Source organism: Amblyomma mixtum, chromosome 10, assembly GCF_055824585.1.
Source record: "Amblyomma mixtum isolate Tamu chromosome 10, ASM5582458v1, whole genome shotgun sequence".
NCBI lineage: Eukaryota > Metazoa > Arthropoda > Arachnida > Ixodida > Ixodidae > Amblyomma > Amblyomma mixtum.
The window spans coordinates 40104411-40117387 of NC_143021.1; positions in this window are offsets into that span (position 1 = coordinate 40104411).

Consider the following 12977-nt stretch of genomic DNA (forward strand, 5'->3'; position numbering starts at 1 on the left):
TCGGCAGCGCTTTTTGGCAAGCGACCTAGCTATATGTGCCGGTTGGCCGGCCCCCGTGCTGCAGACCTTCGTGCACCTTTTGCTTTTCTAAGCAAGTGGTTTTCCCCCTCATCGCCTGTCCCGCAGCGGAGCTTCAAACCCCTTCCCAACGGCTGCAGCCGCCCTCGGCATCCCTTTCCGTAGTCCAGACTGCCATCGACGTGCATCGCCTTTGGGAGCTGCCGCTACACATGTGTAGCGGCAGCATAAGTGCGCGCTTGCTTGCTTTCTTTCTGTTTCGTATTTCGCCCATCATTGAAACTTCTGAGGAGGAGGAGGATAAACTTTATTTTCGTCGACAGATGTATCTGACGGTGTGGGGTTAGAGCCCCATAAAGTGGCCATGAGCCCGTGGCGTTCGGCGACTTCTAGGGCTCTTGTCACAACCCGGATCTGTGTGTCCGAGTCGGAGCTGAGCAATGCGGCCTCCCACTGGTCTGGATTCGAGAGCTGCAAGCCTCTAGGGGGGTAGTCCCGAGGGCAAGCCCAGAGTATGTGGGACAGAGTGGCATGTTGGCCACACAGTTGACAGGAAGGGGAGTAGACCCCAGGGTATATGCGGGCATATATCGCGGGGTTGGGGAAGGTGTTCGTTTGGAGTTGCCTCCACGCAACTTGTTGGGGTTTGGTGAGAGAACTATGTGCGGGGGGATATAGAAGTCTACCTAAGCGGTAGTGCATGGTTATATCATGAAATGTGACCATACGATCTCTCGCCGTCCGCAGGACGGGCGACACCACAACCCGGTCGACGAATCCTCGGGCATAATTGTGGGCCGCCTCGTTGCCTGGATGCGACGAGTGCGCAGGGACCCAGATCAATTGGATCGGGCGGAGTTGAAGTTTGGTGGAGTGGAGGATACAGAGGGTGACAGGGGAGACCCGGCCTTTGGCGAAACTACGAATCGCCGATTTAGAGTCGCTGAAGATGGTTTCTGCAGAGGTGGAGACCATCGCCAAGGCTATGGCCGCCTCCTCGGCCTCTTCAGGCGATCTGACGGGAATGGAGCACGCAACTAGCGGCCGTCCACAGTAGTTTACATCCGCGAGCGAAAAAGCTTCGCGGTCGGGGTATTCAGCGGCGTCGACATAGACTGCTGTCTGATCTGTTAAATATTTTTTGTGCAGAGACTTAGCCCTGTGCTTGCGGCGAGCGACATGATACTCTGGGTGCATATTTTTAGGAAGAGGGGTAACGATAAGGTTACTGTGGATATGGTGTGGAAGCTGGACCCTGTCGGGTGCGGTTGTTTCGAAGCGTATTCCAAGCGTGTCGAGTATGTGACGTCCCGTGGAGGTGTGAGTGAGACGCTCGTACTGAGAAGTGAGATGAGCTTCCGAGAGCTCCGTCACAGTGTTGTAGACGCCTAATGCCAGTAGTTTATACGTGGGGGTCCGGTGGGGGAGATGAAGAGCCGCCTTGTAAGCCTGTCGAATAAGGCAGTCAACGCGGTCCTGTTCCTGGCAGCTAAGGTAGAGGTAAGGGAGGGTATATGTGAGGCGACTGATAACAAACGCCTGAACAAGACGTCGGAGGTCAGCCTCTCGCATGCCTCTATGTTTATTAGCAATGCGACGAATTAGACGAATGGTCTGCGATACAGAGACTGTAAGTTTAGCTAGAGTGTCGGTGTTTTTCCGATTGCTCTGGATGAGGAGCCCCAATACCCTAATGGTGGATACTTCGCGTATGGGCTGACCACTAGCAGTAATGCAGATGGGAGGGTGGCCGTGGAGGCCGGGTTGACCTCGGATGAGCAGCAGCTCGGATTTCTGAGGGGAGCACGAGAGGTCGGCTGCGGCTACATGGCGCTCAATGACATCGACCGCTTGTTGAAGTGCGGATTCAACCTCAGCATCGTTGCCTGTTGAAACCCAGAGGGTAATGTCGTCTGCGTATAAGGTATGGGATAGCCGGGGGATAGCGTCTAATTTAGAAGGTAGCGTGAGCAAGGCGACATTGAAAAGAAATGGGGAGAGAACGGATTCCTGGGGGGTGCCATTGCTACCGAGGTTTATAGGGTCTGAGAGGAGAGAGCCAAAGCTAAGTTCAGCTGTACGACAAGAGAGGAAAGTACGTATATACTCGTAGGTACGGTGACCAGGATTTAATAGGGAGAGGTTGTGGGTTTCTAAGTGGACACAGGCCACCACCCACCGCGGGTTCGAGCTTCGCGCGAGCCAAGGGCCCCGATCAGCCGTCACCACACACACACTGGGACACCGATGCGGCGCACTCAACCTCCGCAGGGAGGAGAGCGATTCGCCGCAAAGAAATAGGCCTCCAAGTTCACAAAGGAGACGTTTATTCACATCGTCCTCCAGCTGATACACACACACTCAATAGTCACCCCGTCCCGGGGGCGCGCGAGGAGCAAGGCTCCGCTGCGCGCACGAAGCGACTTGAGTAATGCGCACCGCTAGCACGCCGCTGCAGGAGAATGTCCCCGCGGCAGTGCTGTGATCTCTCTCTCGTGTCGACCGTTGGGCCGGTTGCGAGAGAGAGTGGGCATTCAACGCAAGGTACGCCTGTCAGAGGTCGCTGGACCCCGCTGGACAGGCTCGAGCCGCTGCAGGTCAGAGGACACGTGCGGGCGAGCTCGAGTAAGCACTGGTCCGAGCGGCAAGGCCGGCACGGACAAACAGTAACGTACGCACCTTACGCTGTCTCGGAGGGATCTCTCTCTCTCTGGGCCCCGCTCGGACGGTCGCGCGGTGCGCGGCCGGTCAAACGGGTCCCGAAAATCCCGCCAAAAGGCGCCAATGGCAAAGGCCCTTGGGGAGCCGGGGCGGAGCTGTGGCTAAATGACAGTGATTAGTCACCCAGCCGCCTCTCCACCGCCTGAGGCGGGAGCAAGGGAAAGAGGAGAAACGACGCGGTAGGCCGGCACAGCCGCGCAAAGGCGACGGCGGAAAGCCAGATTCCCACAAGGTTAGTGAGAATAGCTCGGTGCGAGACGCTGTCAAATGCTTTAGTTAAATCAAGCCCTAGAATAGCCTTTGTGCCCGCTCTGGTAGAGGGGCACAGTATCTCTCGTGAGAGCTGGAGCATAATGTCTTGCGTAGAGAGATTTGAGCGGAAGCCAAACATGGTGCGAGGTAGGAGATGGTTATCTTCAACGTAATTATTGAGACGGTTGAGAATGACGTGCTCCATCAGTTTCCCAGCACAGGAAGTGAGGGAGATGGGGCGGAGGTTTTCGAGAGCTAGTTGTTTGCCTGGCTTCGGTATGAAAGTCACGCGTGCATGTTTCCATGCTGCGGGGATTTTACCCTCTCTCCAGCAATCATTCATAAAGGCAGTGAGGGCCTCAATGGACGGGTCATCTAAATTACGGAGAGTTTTGTTGGAAATGCCGTCCGGTCCCGGGGCAGAGTTAGGACGGAGCTGAGTGAGAGCGAATCTTACCTCAGCTTCCGAAATCTCCTGATCGAGGGCAGGGTTGGCACCGCCCATGTAGGGGGGGAGAGGGTCCGGGGAAGTAGTATTGAGATAGCGTACACGAAGTTCATCGAGAAGATCCTGGTCTGAGCCGGGGTGTTGATGGACTATGCGGGAAATGGTGTCTCGTTTGGATGTTTTGCAACCGTCTGGGTCTAAAAGGTAACGGAGAAGGTGCCAGGTGCGAGTTAGCCCGAGCTGTCCACGCATGTTGTCACAAACTTGACCCCATTGCTGGGTAGTCAGTGCGATAGTGTGCGCCTCAATCTGTCTGTCTATCTGAGCTACTCTACGCCGAAGCGTTCTATTGTGGCGCTGTTTTTTCCAACGGTTTTGAAGCAAGGGCGTCCGCAGAATTTTTTGCAGGGGGGGGCCCCATTGGTTGTTGGCGCCGGAGGGGGGGGGTATGTTCGTAGCAAAAAGGCACTATTTGCGGAGTAAATTTATTTATTTATATATAAATAAAAATAAGTGAAATACACACATGAAATAAAAATTACAAACAGCAAATTAAAGCGTGGCTAGGAGAGATACATTGGAGTTTATCAACGAAGAAACAATTAAAATTAATAAAAAATGCAAAAAGATACTGTCACTCCATGGAGAAAAGTGCTCAGTCTTGCTGCATACGGGTTCTCGACTCACCCGGATTGATGACCAGCACACAGCACAATATCGTCCCAAACACGCAACTACTGTCACTCAGTCAGTCTTCCTTGAACAGCAACTGTAGACGCCTCGGATTTTTCTGGGCGAATTGCGTGATTACACGGGTGATAAATTCATTTCTGTACTTCATTACACGCTCTCGGTGCACACTCATCACACACATTGATTGGAAAAACGGTTGAACGGGTATGTTGAAAACAAAAGATTACTATATATACAACGAAAACTTATTTACAAGATAAATGCACGCTCGCAGCTTCATACACCTCGCTCCATCTTGCTCGCGCATCCGCACAGTCGAGCAACCGCACACACACTGCTCGCCGCTCGTCGTTTTCTCGTCTGCTGTCTTGGTTGTTCTCAGCTTCGTTGACAACCGGCCACTAAAACACCGAAGCACACGTGCAAGGGTTTACTTCCGCGCGACTTCCAAGGGGAAGGGACACTCGCCACTCCGGTCGGAAAATTTGTTTTGTGTGTTTTTATGGGGTTCAGTGCCCCAAAACGACTCAGGCTATGAGGGACAAAGTAGTACAGAGTTCCGGATAATGTCGACCACCTGGGTCTCTTTCCCATGCACTGACATCGCACAGTACACGGGCGCTGTTGTGGTTTGAGGCCCAGCCAGAGGTGACAGGCGAGCCAGGCAGGCGCCATCGGGCTGCGTTGACCAAAGACGCTGGTTTTGGGAGAAGGCGCAAGGAATGTGGGGGCGCCTCTGGAGACTGCGTCGCCGTGAACAAAAGCAGCTAATCCCCTTTGCCGAAGATTCTGAATGCGGCGCTTCTACCGAACTGCGCTCTCCCGCGGATCGGAGGAGACAGCGAGCGGCGGCGGCGCCAACTCATCGCCCGCTTGCCCCTGAGCAGCCCGACAAAGCGGGGGTGGACACAGCTAATTTGTCCTTCCCTCCTGAAGATGCCCTGTGCACTGTCTGCCTCCGTGTCGCTATCTCTCTAGAGATCAAAGAAACAGACACCCATCTCAAGACGGCTCGAAACACATGCTCGCCGGTGCCGCTGTATGTCTGCAACAGGTCGCCCTTCAACAGAGCTAACGATGGCGTGGTTTGAAAACGGCGTAAAGACGCGTGCCCGGACGCGGAATTTCGCAGATGTGACCCAAAGCGTGGAAGCGGGGCTGCTTTTACCCTTTTGGCTGAGCGCACCACCGCCCCTGGCGTGCGGCCATCACTCACGCTTCGAGTGAGTGATTTTCCAGGGGGGTGCAGCCGCCCCCCCTTGCCCCCCCCTCCGGACGCCCATGTTTTGAAGGCTTTCGCGGGCCTGCCATAGGTGGAGGAGACGGCTGTCTGTATTGGATTGATCAGCCGTGAAAGGTGATTCTTGAGTAGTAGCAGAGACATCTGCCTGCAGTTTGGAGATCCACTCGTCCAGGTTATTAATCCGGGTAGGGGCGTTCTGAGCACGTAGGGAACGAAACTTGTCCCAATCCGTGATTAGGGTCGGGCGACCTCTCCGGCGGAACGGGGACATGCTGAGGGTGGTCGCGAGGAGATAGTGGTCGCTGCCGAGGGTATTCCCAGTGTTCAGCCACTGATCGAACCGTACGTTTTTGCAGAATGTCAGATCAGGTGAAGTGTAAATAGACACACTGTTTCCTACGCGGGTGGGAGTGTGGGGGTCAGTAACAAGGGTGAAGCCCAGTTCCTGTGCTCGCAACCACAGAGTGTTACCCTTTCGGTTGGCGGTGCGGTAACCCCAAGCGGGGTGGTGGGCATTGAAATCTCCTACAATGAGGAGACCAGAATGGTGCGCAAGCCTATTGACCCGGGAAAGAAGGGTGGTGAAGTTGCGTCTTCTGTCTCTTGGAGGGCTATAAAGGTTAAGGATGAAGAGGCTTTGGTCGCCCCTTTTACGAGGGAGGAGTTCGAGCAAGACGCAGTCTACCCCAACGTCGTCTAAGGAGTGTTGGACGGCCGTCAGGTTGCGTTGAACCAAAATACCGGTGTCGGGAGTGGTGACATCTAGGGGGGAGTATGGTTTATAGCCAGGTAGTTTCACTGGGCCATGAGTTTCCTGAAGGGCGATGATATCAGGGGGGATGTCGGAACTTTGGACATACTGCTGCAGGTTGCCTCGCTTGCGGCGAAACCCCCTGCAGTTCCATTGCCACACATGAAGTAGGTGGCGGGGCGCCATGGTGAAGTGTGGGTGAAGCTAAAATGGGTAGGGTGGTGGGAGCGTGCGGCAAGCGACCGTATGGTTTAACGCGCGTCGTGTGGAGGGCGGCCGTTGCGTCTCCCCTAGCTTCAAGGCCTGTGATGCGTGTTTGGATCTGTTGCATGAGGGTGTTAAGTTGTTGTTGGATTTGCTGCTGCATTTGTTGTTGGAACTGGAGCATTTGCTGTTGGATTTGTTGGGAGAACTCAGCAAATTTCGCTTCGAGCTTAGCATCAATTTTAGCCTCTAATTTTACCTCTAGGCGAGCCTCAAAATCCTCAAGGTCGGCAAAATTAACGTAGCGTTCTGAGCGGGAGGTAGCTTTCCGCTTAGAGGGAGGACTAGAGGTAGTATCTTTGGATTGCGGGTTAGTAGATGGGGGCGCCTGAGGTGAGATGGTAGGAACAGGTTGAAGTGGTAAAGTGGCATTTGTTTGAGGTGGTGGATCGGGTGCAAAGGGTGGACGCTTTAAGGAAGCGTTTTGTTGTTGGAGTCTATGATTGCTAGCTTTAAGTGCTGTTATCTCGTCGCGCAGGGCTTGCAGCTCTGAATCACGAGACTGAGATTGCTGAGAGTGAGAAGCCGCAGCTGCCCAGCTCACCTAGTTTTTCGTGGAGGGCTCTCGGTGAGGAGACGACTTGGAGTCCAGGGGTGGGAAGGACTGGGAGCGATTCCGGCTGGAGCGCCGGTAAGAGGAGGAGGAGCGGTTAGAATCCATTTTGGCCGAGGTGTTTCCAGACCCTTGGCGACGGGTCCGGGATCGGGAACGATGGGAGGTGGAGGCACTGTCTGAGTCATCTTGTAGCTGGCGTTTCAGTACGGCAGCAGGCACTTTCGTCATGGGTTTCGTCAGGGTCGCAAACTCCGCAGTGAGGACACTTGGAGAGCTTGGGAGACGGGCAAACGTCCTCTCGGTGTCCCGTTTTGCGACAGTTAAGGCAGGCTTCCACTTTGTTCTTGAAGATGTAGCAGCGCACAGCACTTCCTGCGTAGGAGACTTGGCGGGGGACCTTTGTCCCTGCGAAAGTAATGACAATAGATTGGGTCTTGCCTAAACGGCGGGCGTAGAGAATGCAGTGTTCTGGATTCTGGGGTATCAAGTACTCCATGATTTCCTCCTGGGTCTCATCCACGTACTGGTGGTGAATGATACCTCGGACGTATGCGCCTGGTGGGGCCAAATAGGTGGCAACTGGGTAGCTTGTCGGGCCCAGGATGATTTCCTGTAGCTTCGTGTAAGTGATGGCGCGGTCCCGGTTCGGGGTGCTAAAGGTGAGGGTGTTGTGAACGAAGTTCACCCGAAGGCGGTCCTCTGCGGTATCGGAGTAAGTCAAACAAGGCTTGAGGTGATTGCTCTGCGAAGAGCGTTCTCGCCCCAGGAACGCAGATTTAGGCCCCCGCGAGGGCGAATGATGACTTTAAAGTCTTCAAGAGGGAGACGTGGCAGTGACGGTGCACCTCGAGGTAGCTTACGTGACGTGGAGGGAGGTAGCTGCTGGGACGCGGTATGCTGGGCGGACGCGGAAGGCGTCTCCGTCAGCGGTGGCTTGGGAGTGCGTTTCGATGAAGCGGCGGCGGAGCCGCGTTCGTAGCAGCGGGCTACGTAGGTCCAGTCCGTGGGTATATAATCTTGAGGGGCTAGATCCTCCCCCTCCACGGTGACGACGTCCATGCTTGGCGAAGCACTGGGCCCGGCTGCGAAGCAGAGCCTATCGCCAGCGGCGGTAGGCTTAGCGAGGCTGGCGCTGGACTCGGTGGAAACAAGTGTCCATGCAGGTCACAAAAACGGAGTGCCGGTCCCGAAATTGGGCTGGGCAGGTGCCGAGCACCTTCGTGAACTTCGGGAGACACAATAAGATTCGGCGGAAGGTCAAAAGTCGGTCAAAATAGCAGAAATGGCCGGAGCCCATACGCACACGCGTCTGCACACCAGGCCAGGAACGCCGACCTCTCTCAAACTTCTAAAACGAAGCAGCGCTCGCGCGCGGGGTGCGGGCGCTCGCGGTCGCGCCCGAGGCGCCTGCGTCTAGGCGGCCAAGAACGATTATTAGCGGCTTTGTTATTCTGGAACACGCGTCTGTACAGGCTACAGGCGCGCGCGCACGCACGCACGCACACATACACACACATTTTGCTCCGGACGCAGCAAGGCTGTAGCAGCATTGGAAACATTGGACTGACAATTTTGTAAACAAAACTGACGTAAACAAACAAGTTAAAACGCGCTAAGCGGACGACTTTTCACCACTCCCTCCGCCAAATTTCCTCTCGGGCCGGCAGTTAGGAAAAAGAAAAGTAAAAAAAATACAAATGCGAGCGAAAGGACTTTGCATAATTGCAGTGTGTGGAGTGTCATATAGACCGTTTACAGCGCGCAGTTCTTCCGTTTGAGACCAGATGGCGCCACGGGTGTGCTCGGAACACGACGTCATTACTTGCCTCGTAAGTCGCCGGCGTGTATGCCTCGACGCAGCAGTGGAAGTGTGAAAAGAGAAAATACATGCTCTATTGTGGGTTGCTAGAAGTGCGACGAACAGTTAAAGTATGGTGGGCGGGATGCGATCGTTTGCGAGCTTCACGGAACAGAACTGCACAAGGACGTACTGCCCCTGTTCGCGCCCGTTGGACATCCACCTTTTCCGAACGGGTGAACGCAACACACACGTTCGCCAGCGCTAGACAGCGAATATAGAAGGAAAGGTCTCGAACTTGGAAAATCTGCGAGGATAAGTGCGCAACATAGCCGCATGAACAAGCTGTCCCGCCACCAATACGTCACACACACAAAAAAAAAACGACTTACGCTTAGTGCATATTGTGCAGTGCATAGCTGTGCGAGCGGACAACGCTTACCGTCAGTTCACGTATTACACACCGCCTTGGTGCTACTGTTGAACTTCGCTCCAAGTAGCGCGGTTTTTGTGAACCACAATAGGAGTAAAGCATTTGTGTTACGGCTGCTGTGCTCTGCGGTTGCCACTTCCTCGCGATCCATGCGAGACAGTCACTAGAAGCGACTCCGGCTGTTACAACCAATGAGACCTCGAGCATTTTCATTTCCGTATATCGAACATGGAGCGTACCACAATTTTATACTATGTGAGGCTGACATAATTGTGAGCTTCGTGGAGTGAGCGCTCTGCCATGCGCGCGTTATTATAACAATTATTATCGCGGAATCCTTGCAAACGATTGCATGCAAACTTGTGAAGGCTGCTTGATGCATGGTACTGCTTACATGATTGGGTAACATTTGTTTGTTTACTTATTTTTGTCGCCTTCCTTTGTTTAGCAAACCAACAGAAAATATTTTAGGCTTCCTAAGCACCTTTAACAAGTTGTAAACAAATGAGTACGATGTGCATGTGAGCGTTTTAGAGCAGCCTCCGCATGCATGTACACAATACGACAACGACCTGCGCAGCCGCAGGGTCATTAAACCTTGCTGTTTTAGATAATAACAATAAAAAATATTAAGTAAAGCCTTCAGCGGCATTCAGGCGATCCAACCGTTGCCTCGAACAGGCGGAGAGCTCAGCGGCTCTTCGCGACATGAAGCCCGATTTATTTATTTATTTATTTATTTATTATTCCTCAAAGGTCCCTTTCGGGACATTACATGAGGGGTGGGGATAACACGGCAAAACACGTTTTCACGCCTAAAATGAACAATTAGGGTTTTCACATGTCCTTCGAAACTTCGGACCAACCACAGTGTCGTCTTGCCACTCCTTTACAACCGCATCAGCCGAAACACTGCCTGTCGGAACCGAAACATCAGACGCAGCAGCCTTCGCGTCGAGGCGCGCGCCGAGCGGTCAGGAGGCGAGTAATGGCGGCGTGATCACGTGATCAAAGATGGCAGCCCCCATGATACGCCGCTGTAAAGCGCTGTAAAGGCTGGGACGGAGTGGTGGGACCGTGGCCCCCGCGATAGAGCAAAGAGCAGCGGCGCGCCGTCGGAGCCGATCACGGAGGCCACGGAGAAACAAAGTTGATATTGGTTTTTCTCGCCAGATGGCGCAAGCGTATCACGTCGTGCGTGTACAAACTTTCGGTCGACGAACACGACGTCGTGCGTATAGACCTTTTTCAGTTTTAGCCTCGCTCCCAGCGCGCCGAACACCGCCATGTTGCTTTCCTCCTCTCTGGCTGGTTCGGAAAGGCGGTGACCGTGCGGCCCGTGCGTTCTCTGCGGTTCTCCGTGTTTACTGTATGCGGTTGCTTAGCTGTAGCAGTCCAATTTGGGTGTATGTGCGATTAAAGCTGAAACGAGGGCTTCGGGAAACCACTGCGCAGTCGTCTGCTGTTCAAACAACTACAGGAAGCGAAGGCGGCTTGAAGCGGAGCAGTGTGAAAACACAGAGAGCCACGGCGGCAGTGCGGTTGCGGGCTGTTTCAGCTACACATACCTTACACGCGAGCACCTACTGCTGATGTCGCTAAGATATGTGTCGTCTGTGACCCTTGAAAAATCAAAACATAAGTAATAATTAGGGCAAATGATGCAGCAGCACTGCGGGTTAAGTGAATCATTTCTGATATAACTGCCGACACTGGCGACTGATTATTAACGACAACGGCACTGTAAACTTAGCTATTTGACAGTACTTGAAAGCCATGATGCATTGCACAAATGCCACAGCTGTTTGCTTGCAGTAAATATCAATAAACCAGCAGGACTTAAAAAACTGAAGGCCGCAGCTTTGACGTGTCCACCTTGCATCGTGACACCTCATGCTTTGACCAAATACTATTTTCAACAGACGTCATAATGCAAAGTGCCGATTGTTTAAAAAAAATGTGCCCATTATTGACGTGCAATCAGCAGGCGCGCAGTGCCCACCCGACCACACGCACGCGCTTTTTCGCTCTTTCGGCATAAATCAGAGGCCGCACCCGAGACGGACCAAGCAGATATGCCCCTCAGGGACTGTCACAGCAGGTGCACCAGTTTCGAGTGTATAAACTACATCGCGTTCGAAGGCCACATGCCTCTCTACTACATCTTTTTCCTAGTTTAAAGAAATGTCAGACGACGCGAAGCTCCACATCCAGTTTCCTGTTCCTGCGACACTTTGCTTCGACGCGCGCGGCGCCGACCAATGCACTGGCGCTCCGAAGAGCGCGGCCACGCACTCGCATGTTCACCCTGTAAGAGTGGACCACCCGACATTTGCACGCTTCACCAGTTATTTTACCGTTAGTACGAAGTAATCAAGAAATTTATGCAAAGCCAAAAGCCGCAACAAAATTCTGTGCGCTTATGCGCTCCAGCGGTGCCTTCTCCATGTAGCACTACAGAAAGTACCGTTTTTTAGGACAGTGCAGAGGGAAAATGTAGTGAAAGACACGGTCGAACGCAGTTTTAATCTGTTCGTGTCCCCGGCGCAACGCAGAGCAGACCACTTGAGCGCTTGACAGCAACACTGCTGTTAGCTCGGAACGGAGCGGTTTTTGTTTTATAATTATAACTAGAACATAAAAGCGCTCAGCAAGTTTCGTGCTCTCATTGATAAATGTCTCCATTATAGATACCAGAAAGCCGTTTAATTAATTGCGCACACTGGCGTAGAAGCGCGCCTCCAATGTCGATTTTCAGCACAACTTGCAGGGAAAAATCCGCGTTGCCGCTCGCCGAAGCACGGGCCATTTTGTTCACAGCTGCTCAGTGCATTCAGTGCAACACTTTTCAGGTCAAAATCATGGGAAAATCAACACTCAGATTAGGCTGAACAGCGCGGCGAGTACTCGCTGCCTGTATGGCAGCGGCGGCCACCCAAGCCAACATGGCGGAGAAATCGGCCAGACGCAAGGCGGCGCTGCTGTCGAAAGATGGCCGCGCGCACCTGAAAAAGGTCTATACAATCACTCAAAAAAAAAAAAAAAAAATTGGAGGTGGGGCTTTTTCTTTTCATTTTTGAAAAACATTACTCTGTTAAAAAGTGTGAGATTTAGGGTGCTACTTGTTGTACTTCCCCGTATTATGTAGCAGTGAAAGTCAGTAACCTGTTTAGCACCTCGATGCTTATTTGAAGATGCGTTCTATATTTGCGGCGAGAAAATTTCTTGAAAATATCCTCATTTGAGACATGTCATTTTCGAATTTTTTTCTAGTGAGCGTCTTCTTCACAATGGCGGAAGTAAGCCTGATATATTCTGTCTCATCTATACTTTTAGCTTTCGCAATATATCCATTATGGCTTTCATATCTCGTTTCTCACGTCATTGCAAATTTGTGAAATTGGGCTGTGCTTCAAAACGGTGCCTCTCCGTTTATAATATTTTTCCTGAAATATTTGCATTATCGCAAAACGGATTGCATTGCTGGCCAACTGAGTAATTTGTGCATAATATACAATATAATCGAGGAAATAAAAATTTGAAATTTTAGGCAGTTTGATCTCTAGTGGAATCACCCGTCTGCTTTATTTGTTTTCTGCTTGTATGTATGTATCAGTTCACATTTACCTGCTGGAGCGAATGCCGAAACACCGCTTCTTTCATTAGCGCGGTCTGCTCATGTTTGCGGAAGGACTGTTTTTCAAGTGCATAATAGAGCGGAATAACCGTTTTTTAAGCTTGTAATTAATCATGATTAAAAATCTGTCAATAAATATATGAAATCCTAAAATTCATAAAAA